Source organism: Anabrus simplex, chromosome 2 (assembly GCF_040414725.1).
Source record: "Anabrus simplex isolate iqAnaSimp1 chromosome 2, ASM4041472v1, whole genome shotgun sequence".
Taxonomy (NCBI): Eukaryota; Metazoa; Arthropoda; class Insecta; order Orthoptera; family Tettigoniidae; genus Anabrus; species Anabrus simplex.
In genome coordinates, this window is record NC_090266.1 from 303,300,831 (window position 1) to 303,327,053 (window position 26,223).

Genomic DNA, 26,223 nt, shown 5'->3' on the forward strand with positions numbered 1-26,223 from the left:
GCCCTGAAGATGGTTTTCCATGGTTTCCCATTTTCACACTAGGCAAATGCTGGGGCTGTACCTTAATTAAGGCCATGGCCGCTTCCTTCCCACTCCTAGTCCTTTCCTGTCCCATTGTCGCAATAAGACCTATCCGTGTCGGTGCGACGTTAAGCAACTTGCAAAAAAAAAAAAAAAAAAGATAATGAATATTGGATCTTATTATTCTTATTACTACTATATCCTCCCAATATTTCTCTTCAATATGACTTCAAAATCCACACTTCCAACTAGCTCTTTCTTAGTACGTGTTAACCAGTTCTTTTTCAACCTTCAATCTCAATTTTTACAATACATTGTTCATGAAACAAAATCCCATTCAAACTATTACATTAACAATATTGGTTCGCATTTCATAATTTCTGACAAGATCATTAGTTTATAATTTCCTTTCCATATGTTTTTGACATTTGAGGAATGTACTCTATGATAATGTCACTCTTCTAATTAGGAAGTTATGCAAAGGAACACTTCACCATTCACTCATATCTTCATGATGTATACAATCGATTGTCTCATCAGCGCCTTCTTGATCGTTGAACTTGCATCGTTGAAACCATGGCCTCTGCCGCTTATGTCATTGCTGGACCTGAACGTCACATGAGACTTGCTTTATCCTGCTGCTGGAATGTAAATTTCACTTTCACATTAAATGATATTTTCTGAACAAAATTATCCAAAGACCACGAGGTTCTGAGCTTATGAATCTCCATCCTCATTCTGTATCCATCCAATTTCTTATCCAAATGAGTGCGTTATCTCGGCTAACAGACAAAACTGGACGTGTAACTGCTGGACGTATATTTCCGTGTAATTTTTGTTGACCTCTTCTTTAACATAACCTTCAATGGCTCTATAACTGATCTGAATGCCATTGGGTGGTTATAATATATACAGTATGTATGACATAATGTAGCTTAAGATCTAAGTACAGTATTAAAAAGTACATGTTTCATTCCTAATATGGAACATCTTCAGCTATAAAGATACAAAAATTGGCACATACAAATAAAAACACGTATGATGATGTTAATGATAATAATAAGATAAAATGCACCTTACCGAGCTCGAGAGCTGCAGTCGCTTAAGTGCGGTCAGTATCCAGTATTCGGGAGATAGTGGGTTCGAACCCCACTGTCGGCAGTCCTGAAAATTGTTTTCCGTGGTTTCTCATTTTCACATCAGGCAAATGCTGGAGCTGTACCGTATTTAAGGCCACAGCCGCTTCCTTCCCAGTCCTAGCCCTTTCCTGTCCCATCATCGCCATAAGACCTATCTGTGTCAGTGCGACGTATAAAGCCAATAGCAAAAAAAAAAAGCTCCTCTATTTCCGTTGAAATCTCAACAAGTCAATGTTCAAGTCTGTGATAAAATCTGACGTAAGGGATCTTCTTATAAAAAGTTGGAGAAGTATGTACTTTAGTATCTTGAAGATAGGCTTAAAGTTTCTTTTTAAAATACGGTGATCAGGGGAGACTTAAAATAACCGAAGTTGAGGTTGATTTTTAAAAGTTTTTCGATGTTGAAGGGAGTCTGTAATGAGGTTGGGTGGCTGGGAGGTAAAGCATTTGCATAGTTCCTTATACTTCACCACTACATACTCACAAGGTTTTTTTCTTTATTCTCTTTTTAAAACAAATGTTTCATTTCTTTCATTACAGAGTCCCTTCATCATCATAAATCTTTTAAAAATCAACCTCACCTTCAGTTATTCCCAATCACCGTATTTTAAAAAGAAACTTTAAGCCTATCGTCAAAATCCTAAAGTACATACTTCAACTTTTTATAAGAAAATCCCTTACGTCAGATTTTATCACAGACTTGAACATTGACTTGTTGAGTTTTCAACCCAACATGAAGGAGCATTTTATCTTATTATTATTATTATCATCATTAACATCATCATCATCATCATCTTCATAAGTGTTTTTATTTGTTTGTGCCAATTTTTTTATCTTTATGCTGAAGATGTTCCATAATAGGAACAAAACATTTACTTTTTAATATTGTAATTAGATTTTAAGCTAGATTGTGTTATACATATTGTATATATAGACTAGCAATAAAAAACAAATAAGTATTGGAAGGTGGGATTCTCCATTCAACCTAACCCTAGTACTTCTACAGTTCACCACTAATATTTTTATGTCATCCCTACTTGACGTCCAGATCCCTGTAGCCTTATCACTGCTCCCTAGTCTTATTATTAAATATTGCCTGGGAAGTGAGCAGGTTAGGATTAAATTGCCGGTTTGAGGATTCTTCTCTTTCTATATAATTGTAGTATAGTTGAATAAAGTGTAAAGTATAGATTTTTTTAAAATATTTTTTTCTCGTAATGGTATGTGGCCTACGTATCATACGTGATACCACCTGTTACGACCATTACATCAGATATTACTTTCATAATTTTCCTTTAATTTGTAGTGACCTATTATAGGTTACTACATTTGGGGAGGCCTACGCATGACTATGCACTGCGACCAATTAGGTATATTGTGCTTTCCCCACTTACGTCTCCATGTAAAACTTCATATTTAGTGACAAATGCTGTGAGATTGTCAAGGGAGACATTAGAAAGTTTACTTAAATCAATAAAGTGACCTCAGGAGTGTTAGTTCTTAGCATGGCTTATGTTTCACAGTTATGAAGGAGTTGTTCAACAGTTCCATCTACTTTATGGCAGAGAACACAGGGAATTCACAGCAATTCCAATCTTGTATAGATGTCCATTTAGTCTCTGCTCTGAACCAGTGAGCAGATCAGTTGTCCATTTCAGATTTCTTGTTCTCACATGTAGTTTTTTAGCCCTACTTGCTTTTGGCTCTTTTATATAAGCTTTTATTTTTTTCATCCTTCAGCTGATTTCAAGTACTTTATGTGACTGCTCATCATCCATTCTTAAACTTGGCCTTAGTTTTCCTTAGAAAACAAGTACAGGCTTGGATCCTATGAATAAGCTCTTGAGAGTATTCCCTGGCCAGCCTGTGAGCCTTTTCATTGTTCTGAATCCCTTCTTGTCCCAGCACCCTCATCATCTCAACTTAATTGTGTTTCACCTGTTTCAAGAGGTATCTGGGCCATCAAGTACCAGTTTAGACTGAACCTTCAATGTCTCCAGAGGTTTAACAGCTGCTTGACTGCAAGAGAGTATTAAAATGTTCCTTTTATGATGGCTGTTCCTGATGTTCTCCCACATGCAGTATGCAGCGAAACAAGCAGTAGTCAAATTACAAATATGCTCTGAACATGAAAAGTACTGCATGTCACCAGAAACCTGCCGCTGGCAACAATAATGGATGTAGCAAAATGGAGCGCTACAGCCCACTCTGCAAGTAGGTCATTTGCCCTTCTGCAACAACACTTTGGAGATCACTTAATTTCTCATGGAACAGAATTCCTGTACCCTTCTCACCCCTGAACCTTCTCCAGATGCCTACATATGGGGCACGCTGAAAGAATCCATTTTACAGTCAGATGACCCACCAAGATTATGTTCCTCAATTACGAGTGTGTCCTTGCTGCAATCTGTGTTCATCAGCATTTTTTAACACATCTTGTACCAATGCTCTTAAGATACGTGTTGCCATAGTCTCCTTGCATCTGATAATAACAGTATCTTGATGTTAAGAACTTGTTATAATTTCAGTACTGTTTGTTTTGCTGGATACTGTACTTGTCAGTATGGCAAAGATCCCAGTTTGAAAAATGGTGGTATACTGACCAATATCATACATATGTTAGTCGAAGCAAAATTCAGAATTAGTTTCAAGACATTGACAAAAGTTTAACTCAATTGGTGTCTAGAGAAACTGAAAGAGCAAGCTGTAAGTGATAAATTTAAGGATAAAACAAATGAAACTGATCTTAAATTAGGGTGGAAAGAAATAAGAGAAGGCACAGAAGAAGCAGGAAGTGAGGTTCTTGGTAGAAGAAAAGTGAAATGCTGGAAGCTGTGAATGACTCAAGAAATCCTTGATCTCATTCAAATGAGGAACAAGATGATAAAAGATGGGAAATTGGAGGAGTACAGAAAAAATAAGTATCTTATCACACTTGACTGTCATCGAGGAAAAGATAAATGGATAGAAGAAGTAAGTACGGACATTGAGAATGGTATCAATAATGGGAAAACGGATAAAGTATATGGTAAAATAAGATCATTGCAGGACAAGCCATAAACTGAGAGCAACATGAGGAAAAAAGTTTTAAAATAGGGTAATTATTTCTTGATAGTCAAGAGGTCAGCAAACATTGGAAAGAATACCTTGAGGAATTATAAAGTGGAGAGGATATAGACAACATGGAAGACTACTTGGAAGCAAAAGGTCAGGTTCACAAGGACAGGAAAAGCCCACTAATATTTTGGGATGAGATTTATGTTACACTCTTAAACCTCCATAATTAAAGCAACTGATATGGACATTATTCCTGCAGAACTCTTGAAACATATGGGATAGGAATGAAGAAGCAACTTTTCAAAATAGTACATTATGAAAGAGGACTTCATTCAGAGCAAGAGAGTCATCCTATCAAAAATAGAAAATGCTATGGATTGTCCTAGCTATAAAACAGTATCCCTCTGTCCCATGCTTCAAAAATACTGCTGAACATCTTAAAGACTATATTAAAAAGAAGGGTTGAGCAGTATTTAGATGATGATCAGTTTAGCTTCTTAGTTGGCAAGGGCATCAGGGAGGCAATTTTATCGCTATGTTTGATTTTTTAAAGGAGAATCAAATTTAATAAGAAAACTTATATCACATTTTTCAACTTAGAAAATGCTTTTGACACAGCAAATTGGAAATATGCATTTCAAACTATGAAAAATAATATAATAATATTTGATTGGATGTATTATACTAAATTTGTAAAACAGAATAGCATCAAAATTCAAGTAATGGGTTGTAAAACCCAAACCCCATGGCACTACAGCACTTGAAGGGCCTTGGCCTACCAAGTGACTGCTGCTCAGCCCAAAGGCCTGCAGATTGCGAGGTGTCATGTGGTCAGCACGACGAATCCTCTCGTCGTTATTCTTGGCTTTCTAAACCAGGGCTGCTATCTCACCGTCAGATAGCTCCTCAATTCTAATCATTTAGGCTGAGTGGACCTCAAATCAGCCCTCAGGTCCAGGTAAAAATCCCTGACCTGGCCGGGAATCGAACCCGGGGCCTACGGGTAAGAGGCAGGCATGCTACCCATACACGACGGGGCCGGCTAACAGGTTGTAAGAACTTACTAAAAATAAGGAGAGGTGTAAGACAGGGGTGGCCTACCTGATCGGTCTATACATTAAATAAGCCATTGCTGCTCTGAAGGACAACATGGAAGGAATTAATGTAAAAGGAAAATTTAGACTGTAAGATTTGCAGATGGCATAGCTATTGTATCTATTTCAAAATAATAATACATTTTTAATCAATAAAAATTCCTCATGAGACCAGGAGAAAGTTTGTTATATCTTGCATGAGTTGTACTAACCTATTGGAGCAAAAACAAGAAAGGGGCAGGCTAGAAGCAGCTGAGGTGTGGTTTTGGAGACAATTAAACAGAACAAGCTGGCCTGAAAGATAAGTAATACTGTAATGCTGACAGAAGTAGATGAAAAGAGAAGTCTCATCAGAGAAATAGAAGGTTTAATAAACACCTAATGAGAGACAACAGTTTCATTCACAACATTATGGAAGGGAAGTTCTTGGAAGAAACAGAAGAGCATGAATAAGACTTTCATACATCAAGAACCTCATGATGAAAATGAACTGCAGCACCTATGAGGAAATGAAGGAATGGTTGGTTGTGACAACTAGGCATAGCCTTTAGTAAATGATGATGATGGACCAAGAAAACAATATAATCTTGCTCCACATCAGTATACCAGACTGATCACAAACTCTCTCTCAAACATATACTCTGGTATCATTTTGTCAGTTTTCATGTTAAACATATGCTCTTACTCTTTGTCCTGAGCAAATTTCAGATGTTTCTGAGTCCCTAAAATTAGATCATCAGCTCGACATGGAGTCAGTAGTGGGCAACTCTAGCTTCCACCTGTAGTGAGATGTTAAGATATAGAAGGCCCAGCAACTCCTCCAGTGCTGCCGTAGGAGTAATATGAAAAGCTCCTGTTATACCAATACAGGACTATCTTTATAGCTTGTTCAGATCCATCTTGTGTGTATTGACCACCAGACCGAAGCAACATAAGGTATTATGGGTTTAACATCAAAACAGGTTTTAGTCCCAAAGTCCCATCAAGTGTAGTGCAACAGGTCCACAGGGCTCTAAGTGTGTTGCTTATACATTATTCTGCATGAATTTTCAAAGTCAAGTCTAAAATTAGCCCAAGGTATAAGACTTCATTAGAAAATGCAATGTGTTCACCAGGCAGAAGCAGTTTCTTCGGAGTCCCTAATTTACATTGTCTGGTAAAACTTACTATGGTTTTTTAAGTTCATTTTTGTTATGCCAGCTTTCTGTCCCTTTCAGCACAAATTGGAGCACTTTCGAGATTGTTAAGGGAAATTTTCACTTAATGATAATTGCAATCATTAGCTGTAAATCATATTGAGTTATATCCAAACTCATTCAGCTCCCATAGCAGATCATCCGCCACCAAGCTCCACAAGAAAGGAGATAAATCCTCCCTCTCTTGTTAGCCCCAAGCTGTAGACACTTGCGGTTGCTCCAAAATGGCCAGATACAGTTCTCCTACTGTTCGAAATTGAGTTGATCAAGTTGATAATAAATTTTAGAACTCCTCTCTTACTGAGTGCTAAAGAAATTACATTACTTCATATGAGGTTGTATTAGAAGCTCACTCAGTATCCAAGAACATTCCCAAAGCAATCTTTTTGTCCTCTAGCACCTTATCTATGTAAATATAGAGTACAGTGCTCTCTGTTCAGATTTTTCTGCTTATTAAGCAAATTGGTATCTGTGTAGAGGAAAACTTTTAAGAATGGAGTTCCTTATATATCAATCAATCAATCAATCAATCATTCAGTCAATCTCTCAAGTCTTTCGAGTAAGGAGATGATAGACTTATTGCCCAATAATCATTAGCTTGGGCATTAGGCTGCACAGTAAAGCTCGCTCTGGCTTGCCCTGTTGCCAGAGGTATATGGCTGAAGGCTAGGGAGGGTCTGAAAAGTTTACAGATCATTAATGAAATTTCATCGTTTCTTTATTCGATATGGGCCTGCCATGTTATATGTTTCAAATGCTTTGATTGCTTATCATATTTTAGTTTGGTTTGCAATCCCTCTTGCAAGTCACCAGTCCTCCTTGTGTTTTCAATTCTTACAACACAGGTATGGTAGCTCCTGTTTTGTCAAAGTTATCAAATACTACTGAGTCTGGAAAATGAACTGTTAACAATTCATTTAGAGTTGCTCTGCCAGACGAAGAAAAGCTTGCATCAGGTAGCTTTAATTTGCTAAATTTATTGATAGCACCATTAGCCATTAGTGTGTTTTCTTTTTCCTGGCAGTACTTCCTCCATGAATCTCATTTGGCCTTCTTCATGAGGAACTAGTAACAGCACTCCACCTAACAAGTTGGCTGTGCATTGAGGGGTGCACAGCTGTGAACTTGCATTCTGGAGATAGTGGATTCGAACTCCACCATCAGCAGCCCTGCAGATGGTTTTCCACACCATTTTAACCTTAATTAAGGCCACAACCACTTCCTTCCCACTCCTAGCTCTTTCTTGTCCCATTGTTGCCATAAGACCTATCTGTGTCAGTGAGACATACAGCCAATTGCAAAAAGAAAGAAAGTTACAGCACTCCTGTACATGTCCAAATCACCAGCTCTTTTAGCTTTTTATTTCAAAAGCCTACTAGTTTTCACTTTTTCGGTAACTCCTTAGACCTCCAAGGAAGCCTCCTTGGCAAGCGAGCTATCTTAAACTTACACTTTTGGTGATAGGATAATAAGAGAAAGTCTTATTCCTGGTCATCAACAGACAACTCTGTCCAACTCGTTGGCTGAATGGTCAGCGTTATCACCTTCGGTTCAGAGCGTCCCGGGTTCGATTCTCGGCTGGGTCGGGGATTTTAACCTTCATTGGTTAATTCCAGTGGTCCGGGGGCTGGTGTTTGTGTTGTCCCCAACATCCCTGCAACTGACACACCACACACAACACTATCCTCCACCACAATAACATGCAGTTACCTACACATGGCAGATGCTGCCCACCCTCATCAGAGGATCTGCCTTACAAGGGCTGCACTCGGCTAGAAATAGCCACACAAAATTATAATTATTATAACAGACAATTCTTAACAAGGAATGCTTTCAGTCCTTCCAACAGCAATCGTCACAAATTCTTTTGCAGTAAACAAGCAAGAGATCAAAAGTAAATGTTGTCAAATGCAGCAGTTCACAATCGTCCACAATCCCTAAAACAAGGGTGTGCTATTGAAATGTTTGCAGTTCTGGTTCCAGTACTTTAAGGCTGTGTCACAAGAGGGCAGTTTACTAGCTGCTAGAGCTTGTGGTTAGCACTAGTGGCTAGTAAATCTGTCACACAAAGCCGGTACTGGTAGATAATTACTCGCTGCTTGTAACCCAGTTGTTGAAGAAACTCTCCAACTGTGACATCACAAAACAATGTCTTCTGTGGGTATTAGCTGTGAAGTACTGAGAAGCTTGTTGCATAGGTGTGAGACAGTTATATGAGGAATTCCTAGAGCAACTAAGGAAAAGGAGAAAACGGAAGTGGGTTTTAGACTGAATTAGGAGAAGGAATCAATTGGGAGCCTCTGCACATCTGATAAGAGGACTGACAGTGGGAGACCCCAAACGATACAGGAATATTTCAAGGGTGACAGGGCCTAAATTTGAAGGATAACTCGAGATGGTGTCACCTCTGGTAAGAAAGAAAAATACTATTGTGAGAGAAGCAGTACGTTGCCAAACCAAATTAGAAATTGCTCTCAGGTATCTTTCCCCTGGTGTTTCCTTGAAATCTGTACAATATTTATTCAGAGTGCTACATAATACTATTTCCACCTTCTTAACTGGAGTTTTGGGAGCCATTTTTGAAGTTCTTTAACCATATATCAAAGTAAGATCACCGTTACTATTGTTATTACCATAATATTATTATTACACATGGTAGTATCCATTATGTTATCAAGAGAATTAGTTGAATGTTCACTTAAAGACCTTTAGCACTTACTTTCAATAGAAGAAAGAAAATGCAGTAGCAACATTCAATTTAAAATACAGTGAAACCTCGGAATGCGAGTAACTTGGTCTGCGAGTGTTTTGCAAGATGAGCAAACATTTTAAATAAATTGTAACTTGATAAACGAGTGAGGTTCCGCAATACGAGCATCACGTGTGCCAACGTTTTCCCCTCCCCTGTTCGTTTGTTGAATGGATGAACGAGATCTTTGGTCCTGTAATGAAGAAATACCCTTGAGGCCTTGAGGACGACTTACTGGACGAATTCAAGTTTTTAAGGTTAAGTTCCTTCCTCCCAACTCCACTACTCCAGCCTATGGATCAGCAAGTCATTTTGAACTTCAAGAATGCAGTCGCTTAAGTGCGGCCAGTATCCAGTATTCGGGAGATAGTAGGTTCGAGCCCCACTGTTGGCAGCCCTGAAGATGTTTTTCCATGGTTTCCCATTTTCACACCAGGCAAATGCCGGGGCTGTACCTTAATTAAGGCCACGGCCGCTTCCTTCCCAGTCCTAGCCCTTTCCTGTCCCATCGTCGCCATAAGACCTATCCGTGTTGATGCAACGTAAAGCCAATAGCAAAAAAAAGAACTTCAAGAAGCTATACACCAAAGGACTATTTCAGCGATGCTTCGAAGTGACCGAAGGTACAAACTTTACCCTCCGAAAGTTTGGGAGAGATCATTTCCTGATCTGATCATTGCCTGAAGATCATCGATAAAGCCTGGGATGGAGTCACCAAGAGAACTCTTACTCCTGCTTGGGGAAAGCTGTGGCTGACTGTGTTCGTGGACGTGACTTCAGGAGATTGTTGGTGACAATGAGCCGCCGATTGTTGATGAAATTGTGTTCTTAGGGAAGACTATGGGACTGGAGGTGAATGACGTGGACATTCAAGAGCTGGTGGAAGAGCTGATGGACCTGCATCGCGAACAATAGGAGGAGGTTATGGAGATCTCATCCGGGGAAGAGGAGGAGGAAAAATCAATGGAATCTCTCACTTCAATTGAGATTCGGGAGAAGTGCAAAATGTGGAAAACGGTGCAAAATTTTGTAGAAAACACCACACGAATAAGGCTGTAGCAGTGTGAGCGAGGAATCAGTTCAGTGACAATGCAATGTCACATTTTCATGAAATCTTCAAAATGAGGCAGAAGCAACAGTCATTGGACAGGTTCCTCGTTAATGTTACACGAAAAGAAAACAATTCCAGTGAGCCAACAGATAACAGTGATACCGTTAGTGAAATTTGTGCTATACAGTAACTCTTCTCATGTCATCTCTCGTCTCCCTCACACCAACAATGGTTCTGTTGTAAGGAAAAGTGCACTTTAAATTCTTTTACGTTATATTTTGTTTTAGAAATGGTATGCGAATAAATATTTTTGTGTTGTGGACGAATCATCCACGTTTCAATTGTTTCTTATGGGAAAACTTGCTTTGGTATAAGAGCGCTTTGGATTACAAGCATGTAGCCGGAACGAATTATGCTCGCAATCCAAGGTTCCACTGTATATATATTAAGGTATTAATCGGACAATAGTAGAGTCTTATTAAATGTTACAACTACATCAAATAACCAGTGGTCAATAAGAAGTTAATGTAGTGTGAAAAATGGTAAATAATGTGGAATAGAATTGTTAACCATGCTCTTTACTGCAATTCACTCTCAGTACTATCCAAGTCACAGATGTTTTACAAGGCATGTTGTAAGATATCAAGACCATGTTGATTTGACGAGATGAGACATATTGACTAACCACTTGTTTTTACTGGTAGTAGTGTATTTGAATAACTTAGCTGCTTGTCTTGGTTTGAAGTAGTGGAAGATAAGGAGAGGTCAAAATGACTTTCCTTGATGGTTTCTTTCATGGAGTTTATGCTATCTTGCATTTGCATGTCTGAAGCCTCTGCTACAGATATGTCTCAAAAAGCAATGAAATAATGACAAATATTTGGCAAAAAAAAACTCATTAATTTTGTTTGGTTTCAGGTTCCTACATCTACAGATGAATGGAAGGCTTTTCAAATCACTTTTGAATACAAGTGGAATGTCCCAAACTGCTGTTTGTGCCCTTGATGGAAAACACATCCAGATTGTGTGCCCTAACAATTCTACAAAGGAACTTACAGTATTGTTTTGTTTGCGCTGCTAGACACAGATTACTGTTTGCAATATACTGATGCTGGAAGTGATAGAAGATCTAGTTATAGTATGATAATCCACAATTCTAATTTGAATATAGCGAGAAGTCTGATGGCTCCTCATTTGTGGTCATGTGGGCTTGAGTGAACCTTCAACCAGCCCTCATATCCGGGTGGCAGTCCCTGTTCTGGCCGGGAATTGAACCCAGGTATTCTGGGTAAGAGGCAGGCACACTGCTCCTACACCACATAGAGAGCTATAAGTAACTTTGTTTTGATGTGAAAGACTCCCAAGATGTTCATGATGCAATACAAAGATTCCTTTCTTATAAGAGTATTACACATCTTCGTAGCATCATAGAAACTATGTTCATGGCATTTTAACATAATATTCTGAGAATTGAGGATAGTGACAAAGCAAATGTACTGTTTTTTTTTGTTTGTTTTTTTGATACTTAGAATGTCTATGTTTTGATTTGATCCATGATAATAATTGTTTGTTGTTCCATTTACAACATGTTCCTTTTTTCTATTTTTCATTTTTAATGAGCATGGTTTTTATCTAGAACTTTATGGATATTTGGGACTCTACAAGAATTCCAATTTTTTTTTATACACTCATTTATATTTTGTTCTGTAGTAATAATTCTTTTTTTTGTAAATGGCAGTTTTCTGTTGAAAGACTTCCAAGATGTTCATGATGCAATGCAATTCCTTTGTTATAAGAGTATTTCACATCTTCGTAGCATCAGAGAAACTATGTTCATGGTATTTTAACATAATATTCTGAGAATTGAGGATAGTGACAAAGCAAATGTAACTAACATTAATCTGTGTTTGATACTTAGAATGTCTTTTGTATTGATTTGATTCCATGATAATATTGCATTTACAACATGTTCCTTTTTTTCTTTTTATCCTTTTTAATGAGTGTGGTTTTTTTATGTAGAACTTTATAGATATTGGCATTTAATTGGACTCCATGGGAATTCCACTTTTTTCTTATTCTCTCATTTATATTTTGTTCTGTAGTAATAATTCTTTTTGTAAATGACATTTCCTAGAAATTGTTATAAATACTTTAAAATTAAAACTTGAGTCATTTACCTTATTTTCCTTCACCGTGCTTTCTTTCTTCTACTTGTGTTTTTGGAAGTTGATTCTCACCGTACTTATGGTTTAATATAATTTTTGACTGAGTTTTTTTTGTTCTTGAACTGCACTTTTCTGATTGGATCATACATGCAGTTGTGTCAATTGCTGTAGCAATATCTGTAAAAGAATAGAATCCATCCTTTTTCCTGCGATCTGCATTCCAGTCGTGGTAAGTAAATGAGAGACTGGATGTACAGTCCTTCCTTTTACTTTATTGAACGCTTGGAAACAGTGTTGTGATGGCTTATGCAATACAGCAGCTCAAACTTAGACCATGCACAATTGATAAAACAGTACGTACATTCTTATAAATAAACATGCAATCTAAACTATAGGTAGCATTAACTTGCGTAGCTTCTTGGACTAGCTTTAAGAGAGATTTTAGGCAATCAACCAGTCATGTGTAGACTTGCCCCTCACTTACCTGCCTAATTATCAAGATAACTAGCAGCTGGGATTCCTTGAGTGTGCTCAACCGTCATCACTAAGTTCACGTTTTGATTTAAAACGGTCAAAATGACTCTCAAGGCCATCGAGAAGAGGTTGTCAGAGTACGAGAACTGTATGGCTGAATTTCAAGCTCGCAACACTGTTTCCAGCTGTATCAACCCCCATGAGCTGCTTCCCAGCCTAAGCTCCGACTTTAAGAACTTCCATGACTTCATGGGTGCTGAGATAGCTGACATGAAGCAGGTCATTGCGGAGGTCCATCAAAGGATGGATAAACAAGAGAAGATGGCTGATGAAGCAGCCCAGTATAGTAGGCAAAATTTCCTACTGATACATGGGGTTAAGGAATTACCTGAGGAGGACACTTATGGGGCTGTCATAGACGTCATTAAAAACAGACTTAAGTTAGATATTGGCATGGACAGTATCGATAGATGTCGTAGACTAGGGGGCAAGCGTAGGACGACTGCCAACGTAGTGGCCACTGGGAAAAGGCCAATAATTGTGAAGTTCCTGCTTTACCATCAGCGAGACCAAGTCTGGTGGGCAAAGCGACTACTGAAGGGCACTAATATCATGGTCACAGAATCCTTCATGGCAACAAGAAAAGGGATTTTGAATAAGGCACGCGACGCATTTGGACTGCGGAATGTGTATACACAGGACGGGCGTGTGACTGTAACTACACCAGACGGCAAGAAAACCACTCTGATCACTCCGAGGGACCTAATAGTTCTCATCAGGCAGCGTAGCAGAGCACAGAATCTGTGTCAATGAGTGAATGTGTTATAATAGGGCTAAAGTATGTAATAGGACTCTTGTTCACCACGAGTTTCAAATTTGACTCAAATAGTGTTAGTTATGTGCATATTTTCTTTAAATGTGAGTGTGAATGTGCAACAGTCAGCAGTCTCTTTCAGCATGAAGCAGCAGTGAGTACCCATTGTTTCTGTCAATCAAAGTTAAACATAATCCCCTTGTACTGTTAGCTCAACACCCGCTACCTGAGTCTGGCTCCGGTCCGCAACCCCCTGTTGCAACAGGTCTCCTGTTGAGACAGTCTCTCTTCTCCGTGCCACAGGGTTTGCAATGTTGCCATGTGAAAGCGCTCTCTCTCCCTGCTCACATAGATGAAATACGTACAATTGTTAACGACAGTGACATACATGTTTTTTGTATTGCAGAAACTTGGCTAAGGCCTACCATCCCTTCCGCCATGGTAAATATTAATAATTACAAACTCGTTCGCTGGGACAGAACGGATGGTAGGAAAGGCGGCGGTGTAGCCCTTTATTTCAGAAATGACTTGAGAGGTAGAGTAATATGCACATCACAAAATGCCACTCAGCCGGGACCAGAGTTCATGTTCGTGGAGATCACCGTTAAAGGGATGAAAGTCCTCTTCGTTGTAGTTTATAAACCTCCAGATATAGTGAACATATTGTACTATTAGGAGACTTAAATATAAACTTACTGAAAGAATCAGCTCAAAAGAACAAACTACTTGATATACTATTTTCCTGTAACCTTGCGATTCTCCCCCACCAACCATATATATAGCAATAATCACACTTCACACTCACTAATTGATCTAATCATAACTAACAATCCACCGAAAGTTTTAAATCACGGCCAAATTCCTTTTCCATCAATCTCAATACACGACCTAGTCTATTTATCCTATTCTCTTCGCATACCCAAATACAAACCTAAGTTCACCACTTGTAGGAATATGAGAGATATTAATCTAGTTCACCTGAAGTATGATGCCTACAACCTACCCTGGAATGATATTCTACTACTAGCTGATATTGACGCAAAAATAGACAAACTAAAATTCCATCATTATTAGCCTATATGACAAACACGCTCCCAAACGACAAGTGAAAGTGAGTCCCCCCTCCTGCCCATGGTTAAATGACAAAATTAAGAATTTGATGGCTCGCTGTGATTCATGGTTCCGACGGTATAAACGCACCCATAATGAATCTGATTTTGAAAACTATCGGGTACTCAGGAACAGAATTAAGCAAGAAATCAGAAATCAGAAATTTAAGTACTTAAACTGTCTTTCAGGCAAACTGTATGCAAGGAATTCCTGGAAAGAACTACGCTCTCTTGGTATTGTAAAAGGTCAACAACAGCAACGAGAACCAACTGTTCCTCTAGATGAGCTTATTACATATTTCTCTGAAGAATGAATCGCGTTTAAACCAATCAATCAGGCAGAATTAAGTACGAATCAATCAGCCATCCCTCCACTTAACCGTCCTTAATTTTCTTTCCAAGAGGTCACTAGCAACCAAATTAAAAATGTACTATACTCTATTAAATCTAAAGCAATAGGAGTAGATGACATCCCTATGCATTTCATAACATAATATAACAGACGCTATCCTCCCGATTATCACACATATATTCAATTTCTGTCTCAGAAATGGAACTTTCCCTGCACTCTGGAAACAAGCTAATGTCATCCCATTGCCCAAGATAAATGATTCTAAACTGACCTCTGACTATCGCCCAGTTTCTATTCTTCCAGCGCTTTCTAAGGCTTTGGAAAGACTGGTCTATGATCAAGTACTGAAATATTCAAATAACTATTCTCTCCTTGACCCATTACAATCGGGCTTTAAGAAAGGGTACAGCACTGCTACAGCTCTCCTTAAAGTGACAGAAGACATCAGACTAGCTATGGAACAACGACAAGTTACAGTACTAACGCTACTGGATTTCAGTGGTGCATTTGATACAATAGACTTACAGCTACTAATTAAAAAAATGGAATCTTACTTGTTTGACCCTTTAGTACTGAAGTTTTTTACATCATATTTGAAAGATTGGAGGCAGCGGGTGATAACTCGCGAAAGAAATTCAGAATGGTGTACAAGGAAAGTGGGCACGCCACAAGGTAGTATTTTAGGACCGTTGCTTTTTACATTGTATATCAATGACATTTCATCTTCTCTAAAAACGTGTAATTATCACCTGTATGCCGATGATCTCCAAATATATTACCATTGCAGTTTAAGCGAATTACCAAACACAGTAAAATGCATAAATGATGACATGAAACAACTCAGTGAATATGCTCTCGCAAACAGACTTCTCATAAAACCATCAAAATCGCAAGCTATCATTGTTGGTTCCCAGAAGCTCCTACATTAGATCAATGATTTGATCATTCCTCCTCTACAAATAAATAATAGAACAATCCCTTACAGTAAAACAATGAGAAATCTTGGGGCGACTATGACTGAAACTCTAAATTGGACAGAACATATCAAAAACGTAGGTCAGAAGGTGTTTGCTACTCTACACCCACTGAAATTAAATAAAGACATTAAATATGCAGCAAAGACTAACACAACACTAATTCTTCCTATCCTTGACTACTGTGATGTAATCTTGGTAGACACTACTAAAGAACAAACTAGGAAACTGCAGCGTATTAAGAATTGTTGCCTTAGATTCATTTTTAATCTAAGGTATGATGTGCATATTTCTCCTTACTATTAAGCACTGAACTGGTTAAAACCTGATAAGAGATGTGAATATCATATACTTGTCTTAATACACAAACTTCTGCATAGTAACCCCCCGCCCAGTATATTTTATCTAAACTTCACTTCCTCGGGCTCCACTCTAGCTATTCCTTTTCACCACTCTTCTCTGTATAATAATTCTTTTATTGTAACTAGTTCCAGGCTTTGGAATTCCCTGCCAGTAAGTGTCTTGACTCTTTCCTCAAATTTAAAATAACTTGCCGAGACTGTGCCTTTTCTGACAGGACCTAGTGTTTACAGTGCACTACATCGCCTGGTATAGGCTAGAGCAATTTTGTTACTTTCATTGATCTGTCTCTGTCTTATACTTGGCTTGGACACTATGAAAGTGACTGAGGTATGAGCGATGCTAGTAATGCCATTCCTTTTTCAGCCAGTCCCTGCTATAAATGGTGTGAAACTGTTGCTCATAGGGTCAGTTTGTGCATGCATTCCAGTGGGCTTGGTAGACTGATATATAGTAGCAACCCTTGGCTCAGTGGGGAAAACAACGGGAAACTACCTCACTCCTCATTTCCCTAGTACGCCTCTTCAGTGATGCCTAGGCCATCTATGACAGCTGATGGGTGAGCTGTTGAGGATCCAACCAGCCTTCGGGCTGATGACTAAACATATATACATGCCGAGACTTCCTGTTCTGTGTTATCGATTGTGTGGGTAAATGTGCGTGTGATTGGCAATTGAAAAATTAGAAATGGTTCTGTTAATTTTATATAATGTAAACGTAAGGGTAGTTGATAAGTGTGTAAATTGTAAGTATGTGTACAAGTGTCTGTGTGAGAGAGCAAAGAGGACTGAATTAACGAGCTAATAAGCTAATAAGCTGCATATTGTGTGGGTGTGTAACTTAAGCTTAATTAGGAAATATTATAATTAGTATAATTAGTATAATTAGTAATAGGCAGCCTCAATATAATTTGTTGTATTGTGGTTGAGTGTAAGAAAGGGCTGGGTGCCCTAACTTCGCCACATGAAAGAAGCCATAGTAAATAAATAAAAATAATAAATAATCAAAAACCAATATCGTCAAGCTATTTCTCTGTTAAAATGTGATGTATTTAATTTATTTTCTTGTGCAGTACTGATCCTGTAGTTTTGAATTTGATGACTGTTCTACTAAGGTTTATTTCACAAAGCCTATGCACTGGCTGGAATTCAGACTGCTGCCACCTTCATGAAAAATCAATATCACCACTTGGGTATTCGCTCTCCCCTTGACAAAACATCTACATGCAGTGTATTTATGTGGTAATTGTGATGGTTCCATAAGCTTGTAAAGGTGCTCAAAGAGCACTTCCCTTGTTGGAATATTGCCATAGGACATGGCAAATGAATCTAATATGGCATGCATAACAACAGAAGAGTCTGGCAATGGAAAGGGTTATTATATATGAGTGCATTTAGAGTGGAAGTGAGTTAAAAGAAAGTGCAAATTTCAACATTCCCTAGACAGAGGAGCAATTAAATGCCAGTTGTCGAAACTGGAGCAGAAATATAATAATAATAATAATAATAATAATAATAATAATAATAATAATAATAATAATAATAATAATAATAATAATAATAATAATAATAACAACAACAACAACTTACCAAGGGAAATGTTCAATAAATTTCAAATTTCTTTGCAATTATTATTATTATTATTATTATTATTATTATTATTATTATTATTATTATTATTATTGAGGTGGAAGGTGACTGAAAAGTAGAAAGTGATGATGAAAATGTCTGGAAAAGTGTATGGGGGAGAGAATGAGACAATGCAGAATTTATAAAGAGATGTTGGACTATGCAAAAATGAGTGAAATTTGACTGGACAAAAGAGTGACTGAATGGGTGGCTATATTTCTAGAAAATAGAACTCAAAGAATTAGAGTACTGGTGAAGCTTTATCTGACCCTGCAATAATTAAGAAGGGAATTCCTCAAGGCAGTATTATTGGACCTTTATGGTTTCTTATATATGAATGATATGAGTAAAGAAGTGGAACGAGAGATAAAGCTTTTTGCAGATGATGTTATTCTATATGGAGTAATAAATAAGTTTTAAGATTGTGAGAATCTGCAAAATGACCTTGATAATGCTGTGAGATGGACAGTACTCAATGGTATGATGATAAACAGGGTTAAAAGTCAGGTTGTCAGTTTCATGAATAGGAGAAATCCTTGCAGTTTTAATTACTGTGTTGATGGGGTGAAAGTTCCTTTTGGGGATCATTGTAAGTACCTAGTTGTTAATATAAGGAAAAGATCTCCATTGGGGTAATCACATAAATGGGATTGTAAATAAAGGGTAGAGATCTCTGCACATGGTTATGAGGGTATTTAGGGATTGTAGTAAGGATGTAAAGGAGAGGGCATATAAGTCTCTGGTAAGACCCCAAATAGAGTATGGTTCTAGTGTATGGGACCCTCATCAGGATTACTTAATTCAAGAACTGGAAAAAATCCAAAGAAAAGCAGCTTGATTTGTTCTGTGTGATTTCCGACAAAAGAGTAGCGTTACAAAAATGTTGCAAAGTTTGGGCTGGGAAGACTTGGGAGAAAGACGAGCTATTCAACTAAGTAGTATGTTACAGGTTATTATCCTCATTATTTTTTCCATATTGAAAGTTATTCATATAAGAAATAACAAAGATACTTTTACTCTTCCACCTAATCAATACAACCCATGTGGGTTGTGGTATGTTTTGAGCTGTCAGTGGAGAGATGGCATGGGATGACATTAGTAGACGAATAAGTTTGACTGGTGTCTTTAAAAGAGGAAAGATCACAATATGAAGATAAAGTTGGAATTCAAGAGGATAACTGGGGCAAATATTTGCTTATAGTAAGGGGAGTTAGGGAGTAGAATAACTTACCAAGGGAAATATTCAATAAATTTCAAATTTCTTTGCAATCCTTTAAGAAAAGGCTATAAAAACAACAGATAGGGAATCTGCCACCTGGGCAATTGCCCTAAATGCAGATCAGTAATTGTTGGTTGAACAAAACTGTCTCAGCTGCACTACTGGAGGACTATTTGTGGGGAATGGCGCTTTTTTTATTTGGCCTAATTTTTTGAATCTATACTTTCGCAGGTTGCTGTCCGATGAAGATAGAATTTTTAAGTATAGGTTATAAAGAGCACATTGTGTTGTAGAAAATGCTTTTGGGATGTTAGCTCCAAGATTTCATATATTCTGCAAACCAATCAATGCCTCGGTTAATACAATAGAACTCATAAAAGCTGCATGTGCTCTACACAGTTGGCTTAGAATGATTTTTTCTATGGCATACCTTCCTCAAGGATCTGTAGACATGGAAGATCCATCTTCTGGCAAAACTGTTACTGGTGCTTGGCAACAAGAACCTAATGCAATACTTCCAGTATATGGTTTCATCATCATCATCATCATCATCATCATCATTTCCCCTTTTCTAGCTGACACCAGGTATGAGCAAATATGGTTTCTGTCCACTTTGTCCTCTCTCTCTCTCTCTCTCTCTCTCTCTCTCTCCACCATTCCTCACCCAACACTGTGTTCCAGTCCAGGTTCTGTTGTCCAGTGCTGTTCTTCACAGACCCCATCCACCATAATCTGGGTCTTCCTCGTTCTCTCTTCCCTGTCATTTGTCTTTCCAGTTCTTCTTTTTCTTTCATCTGCTTGACATGTCCAGGCCACCTCAATCTGTTCTGTTCCAGTTTTTCATTTAGGTTTTGCACATTTAGCTCCTTTCCTATGTCTTCATTTCTCACTCTGTCCCTCCTTGTCTTCTGTACCACACTCCTCCAGAACTTCATTTCAGCTGCCTGTACTCTACTCTCATCTCTCTGAGTCATTGTCCAGGTTTCAGCTGCATATGTCATTATAGTTAAGTAATATCCTTTGTACGTTACTTCTCTAGCCTTCGTTGGTACATCTTTATTCCATATTAATCTCCGTACCTTGTGGTAAAGGGCACTCCCCAGTTGTATTCTACTAATTTCCATACCCAGACTTCCATTTTCTGTCAGTTCACTTCCCAAGTATTCAAAGTGTTCTATTATTTCCAGTTCCTTGTCTCCAATTCTGATAGATCCTTTTTCTTCTTTAGCTTCTCTACTCATTACCATTGTCTTGCTATTCTCCACATTGATCCTCACTCCTCATTGTTCAATCCTTCTACTCAGTACATTCACCTGTTGTACCTCCTTCTCATCTTCTCCCCAAATCACATCATCTTCTGCAAACATCATTACATTCATTCTTTACACTCTATAATCTTCCCCTGCTGCCTTTACAATGTCATCCATCACCATTATAAACAGTGAAGGTGATTACACACTCTCTTCTTTTAGCCCATTGTCAAATCTAAATCATTCAATTCCACCCACTGTTGTCATTACACAGCTGTAACAGTTATATATTGCTTTTATCATTGTTATTAGTTCCTTGCCAGTGCCCCTGCATGATAGGTTTTCCCAAAAGTTTGTTCTGGGGATGCTGCCGTATGGCTTTTCTAAGTCTATAAATGTCATTACTATATCCTTTCCATATACCCAGCTCTTTTTCATACTCTGTATTAGAATGAAAATGGGTTCTAATGGTGACCTTCCAGTATACATCAAATTAAATAGCCCATTTGAAACGTTTCAGTTCAGTAATTGAGAAACATTATTGATCATGTTGCCATTGATGCTTTCTCCACCTGTACTTACAGACATCATACTGTATAGACTTTTAGGCTTATGCCATGTCAAGAAAGTTAGATGAAATTCTTCACGTTTCACAGAGAACTGTGCTCTGCGTCATCAGAAGAAAATCTCGACTGTCCACAAGAAAGGCCTCTAAAACAATGACTCTTTAAAGTTAGACGTTATAATAGAAGTGGAAATAGTACATTCATTCACCACCAGATGGCTCCCCAGATGAGGCACCATCACAACAGTGCACCAACATGAATTTGGTAACTGAGCAAGTTGGCCATGCGGTTAGGGGCGCACAGTTGTGAGCTTGCATTCTGAAGATAGTAGTTTGAACCCTACTGTCGGCAGTTCTGAAGATGGTTTTCCGTGGTTTCCCATTTTCACACCTAGCAAATGCTGGGGCTATACTTTAATTAAGACCATAGCCTCTGCCTTCCCACTCCTAGCCTTTTCCTGTCCCATTGTCACCATAAGACCTATTTGTGTCAGTGCGACGTAAAGCAAATTGTAAGGAAAAAATAAAATTAATTTGGAAATGCCGAAACTTGGAGTTCTGCACTGTTGTACGTAGTCCATATGTCTACTTGTTTGCAACACATTTCCATTGATTTGGTAATGGATATTGCCATCTCTAGCTGCAGATACTGCTGTAATTCGATCAGGCATGCTTAGGATGCAATCTGAAATGTACTCTTGTGGTATAAGCTCCCATGGTGCCTGGAGTGCAGCCTGAATTTTAGCCCCTGTGTCAGAGGAATGACTCCTAGTATGTCTTGCAACCTTATCCCAGACATACTCTGTCGGGTTTAGGTCAGGACTACAAGCAGTCCACACCGCACGCTCAATTAAGATTTTATCCATGTACCCATGTACACAGACATCAACGTGTGGGCTAGCATTGCCATCATCAGTATAAAAGTTTTACAGACGATAGGTGCAAAAGGCACTACTTGATCCACTGAAACCTCCTCAATGAATTGGTGGGCTCTCAGACTCCCATTCTCGATGAACACAAGTCATGTGCATGCATCAGCGGTAATTCCAGCCCAGACCATGACAAAGACTCCATTGAACAATGTCCTTGCAGGGTGAATGACATTCTCTGGGTCATTTCCAAACTCTCTCCCTTCCATCCATTGCCCTCAAATAGAATCTGGATTCATCCATAAACAGCACTGAGCTCCACTGTTCCACACAGTCCACTTTTGATGGTGTTGGTGAATTGCTTCCGGGAATCATTGTGCCCATATATAAGCAGAGGTCATGTGGCGGGCTCTTGGCCTGTAAATTTGCTTCATACAACCTCCTTCCTGTCCTTTTGCTGCAAACTATTTCTGGCTTCCAAAGCTGTTGTGTGTCAGTCACAAAGTACTTGTATAACCTGAAAGCAATCATTGGGCTCTGCTTCTCCTATGACAAAACACCAGGCCTCCTGGAATAGATAATGGGTGATATGAATAAACCGGAGACATATCTCTTGTCTCATAAATATTAAGACATGTCTCAAATGTGTATGAATAAAAAAAGCGACGTCTCAGCATTGACCTTTGCTTCTTGAGACACAGCTCGTTAGCGGATTCTCTTGGAGACATATCTCCAAATGTATTTATGAATAAATTGGAGCTTAGTCTCTCTGAATGGAGACTGATCTCACAGATTCTTGAGACTGCCCAGTAGGTGACTCAAGGCAATAGAATCAGGCTGAAAATGTGATGGCGGAGTTTATGATGGTTTTACAATGGGGAAGAAAAATTTATAAAGCACTAAGATCAAACGTGATTATAAAGATCCCTACCGTTTCCGGAATGGAATGTTTAGCACGACATTTTCTGGAGCCAATACACGAGACGAGGTGGAGCTCTTACAAATGAGGAGAAAATGAAAATTTTTTTGCGTTACCTAGGTGACCCCGGGTTTCAAAGTGGTGTGGCTGAAGATATTGGTGTCAACCAGAGTACAGTTTCCTTGACGTTCTGGCAGGTAGTTAGAACAATTAGGTCACATGCAGAAGCCTGGATAAAATTTTGCATGACTATTCAAGCATTAGAAAATGCAAAGATTCAGTGGCGAGAAAGATATGCAGTTCCTAATGCCATAGAAGCAGTTGACTGCACCCATGTGCTAATCAAGAAACCACACATACATATTAACAGAAAGGAGCTTCCTAGTATAAATGTGCAAGCTACATGCAATGCCAGAGAAGAATTCACAAGTGTAGATGCCGCCTGGCCAGGATCTGTCCACGATGTAAGAATATGGAGGAATTTCACTGCATGTGCAATAATGACTGGCAATCGAGCAAATGCACTAATAATAATAATGGCGTATGGACTCCGGAGAGGCCTGGTGCAGGTCTTTTTCTAGTAGACAGCCTATTAGGTGACCTGCATGTCTGTGAAGATGAGAGTCCTACCTAGGATGATTGCTAATGTTGAATACGCCACACACAGCCAGCCCCCGAGCCATTGGAATTAACCAATTAAGGTTAAAATCCCCGTCGCGGCCGGGAATCGAACCCAGGACCCTCTGAACTGAAAGCCAGTACGCTGACCATTCAGCCAACGAGTCAGACAGCAAATGCACTTATTCTGGGTGATGAAGGATATGGGATAACACCATGGCTAATGACACCTTTTCAGAATGCTAACAGTCTGGAACAGAGGGCATATAATACTTGCATTACAAAGGAACGTGTTATAATAACAACATAACAACAATCACTTCTGATCTGCATTTAGGGCAGTCGCCCAGGTGGCAGATTCCCTATCTGTTGTTTTCCTACGCTTTTCTTAAATGATCGCAAAGAAATTGGAAAATTATTGAACATTTCCTTTGGTAAGTTATTCCAATCCGTAACTCCCCTTCCTATAAATGAATATTTGCCCCAATTTGTCCTGTTGAATTCCAACTTCATCTTCCTACTTTTAAAGACACCACTCAAACTTATTCGCCTACTGATGTCCTCCCACGCCATCTCTCCACTGACAGCTCGGAACATACCACTTAATTGAACAGCTCGTCTCCTTTCTCCCAAGTCTTCCCAGCCCAAACTTTGCAACATTTTTGTAACAATACTATTTTGTCGGAAATCACCCAGAACAAATCGAGCTACTTTTCTTTCGATTTTTTCCAGTTCCTGAATCAAGTAATCCTGGTGAGGGTCCCATACACTGGAACCATACACTTGTTGGGGTTTTACCAGTGATAATGATGATGCTTCTTGTTTTAAGGGGCCTAACATCTAGGCCATCGGCCCTGGGGTTTTACCAGAGACTTATATGCCCTCTCCTTTACATCCTTACTACAACCCCTAAATACCCTCATAACCATGTGCAGAGATCTGTACCCTTTATTAACAGTCATATTGATGTGATTACCCCAATGAAGGTCTTTTTCTTATATTAACACCTAGGTATTACAATGATCCACAAAAGGAACTTTCACCCCATCAATGCAGTAATTAAAACTGAGAGGACTTTTCCTATTTGTGAAACTCACAACCTGACTTTTAACCCCATTTATCATCATACCATTGCCCACCGTCCATCTCACAACACTATCGAGGTCACCCTGCAGCCGCTCACAATCTTGTAACTTATTTATTACTCTGTACAGAATAACATCATCTGCAAACAGCCTTATCTCTGATTCCACTTCTTTACACATATCATTGATATATATAAGAAAACATAAAGGTCCAATAATACTGCCTTGAGGAATTCCCCTCTTAATTATTACAGGGTCAGATAAAGCTTTGACTACTCTAATTCTCTGAGTTTTATTTTCTAGAATTATAGCCACCCATTCAGTCACTCTTTTTTTTTTCTAGTCCAGTAGCACTCCTCTCATGATCTACCCTATCAAATGCCTTAGATAGGTCAATTGCAATACAGTCCATTTGGCCTTCTGAATCCAGGATATCTGCTATATCTTGCTGAAATCCTACAAGCTGAGCTTCCTAAACCCAAACTGCCTTCTGTCAAACCTTTATACACAGGGGCTACTATAGCAACTCTCCATTCATTTGGTAGAGTGCTTCAACCAAACAATAATAAAATAAGTACCGTAACATGGGGCTACTTGGGACTTTGGGGTAACTTGGGACATTACAGCATCTCGTGTTTTGGTTCTCCTTATTGGCAACACTGTTTTATGAATATTGAATGAATATTGAATTTTCACGACCGCATTGTAATCGAAACAGACTTTCAACGTATTAGGTCGTGTTACTTATATGTAGTACGTGTTGAAGAGATGTTAAGTACAGGGAGGTTGTGGGTTCGGATCCCACTGGTGTCCGGCTGGCCATTTTTGTTCTGTACTTAACATCTCTTTAACACGTACTACATGTACGTAACACGACCTAATACGTTGAAAGTCTGTTTCGATTACAATGCGGTCGCGAAAATTCAATATTCATTGACATGCCCAACAACGGGCGACTTAAACGCACTCTACAGTGTGCTAGCAGTAGTGCCAGACCTGTAGCTCAGATCCTTTCAAACAGAACAAAGATGGCCTAGGCCACCATAGCTTAATTGGTAGAGCAACCGACGCGAAATCGGGAGGTTGTGGGTTCGGATCCCACTGGTGTCCGGCTGGCCATTTTTGTTCTGTACTTAACATCTCTTCAACACGTACTACATGGATGTAACAAGACCTAATACGTTGAAAGTCTGTTTCGATAACACTGTTTTAGTTCGCCTTCTTGTAAGTACACGGGTGTGTGTACCATCATTGCCTATGAGATATACAAGGCCGGGACATAGCTACTAATTTGTCGCTGAAAAAGCGGCCTGACTGTGTTCACGGTTTGGCCACTAGATGTCAGGTTTCCGTTCTGTTCTTGGCAGACTTTAACATTGTGATATGCGGAGTAATTGTGATGCTGTGTTGATTTTGTGCAATTTATTGTGAATATTGTTTCTGTCGGTGAGTGTCTGTGAGGTTGAGAAGAAGGTGCACTGTTGTGTACCTCTCTGTATTTCGGATGACACTAAA

At 38.8% G+C, this 26,223-nt stretch overlaps 1 pseudogene; it reads left to right on the forward strand.

Annotated features, from left to right (window-relative positions):
* Nucleotides 1–8,655: 8,655 nt before the first annotated feature.
* LOC136863517 (uncharacterized) overlaps nt 8,656–26,223 on the forward strand; it is a 29,018-nt pseudogene continuing 11,450 nt past the window's right edge.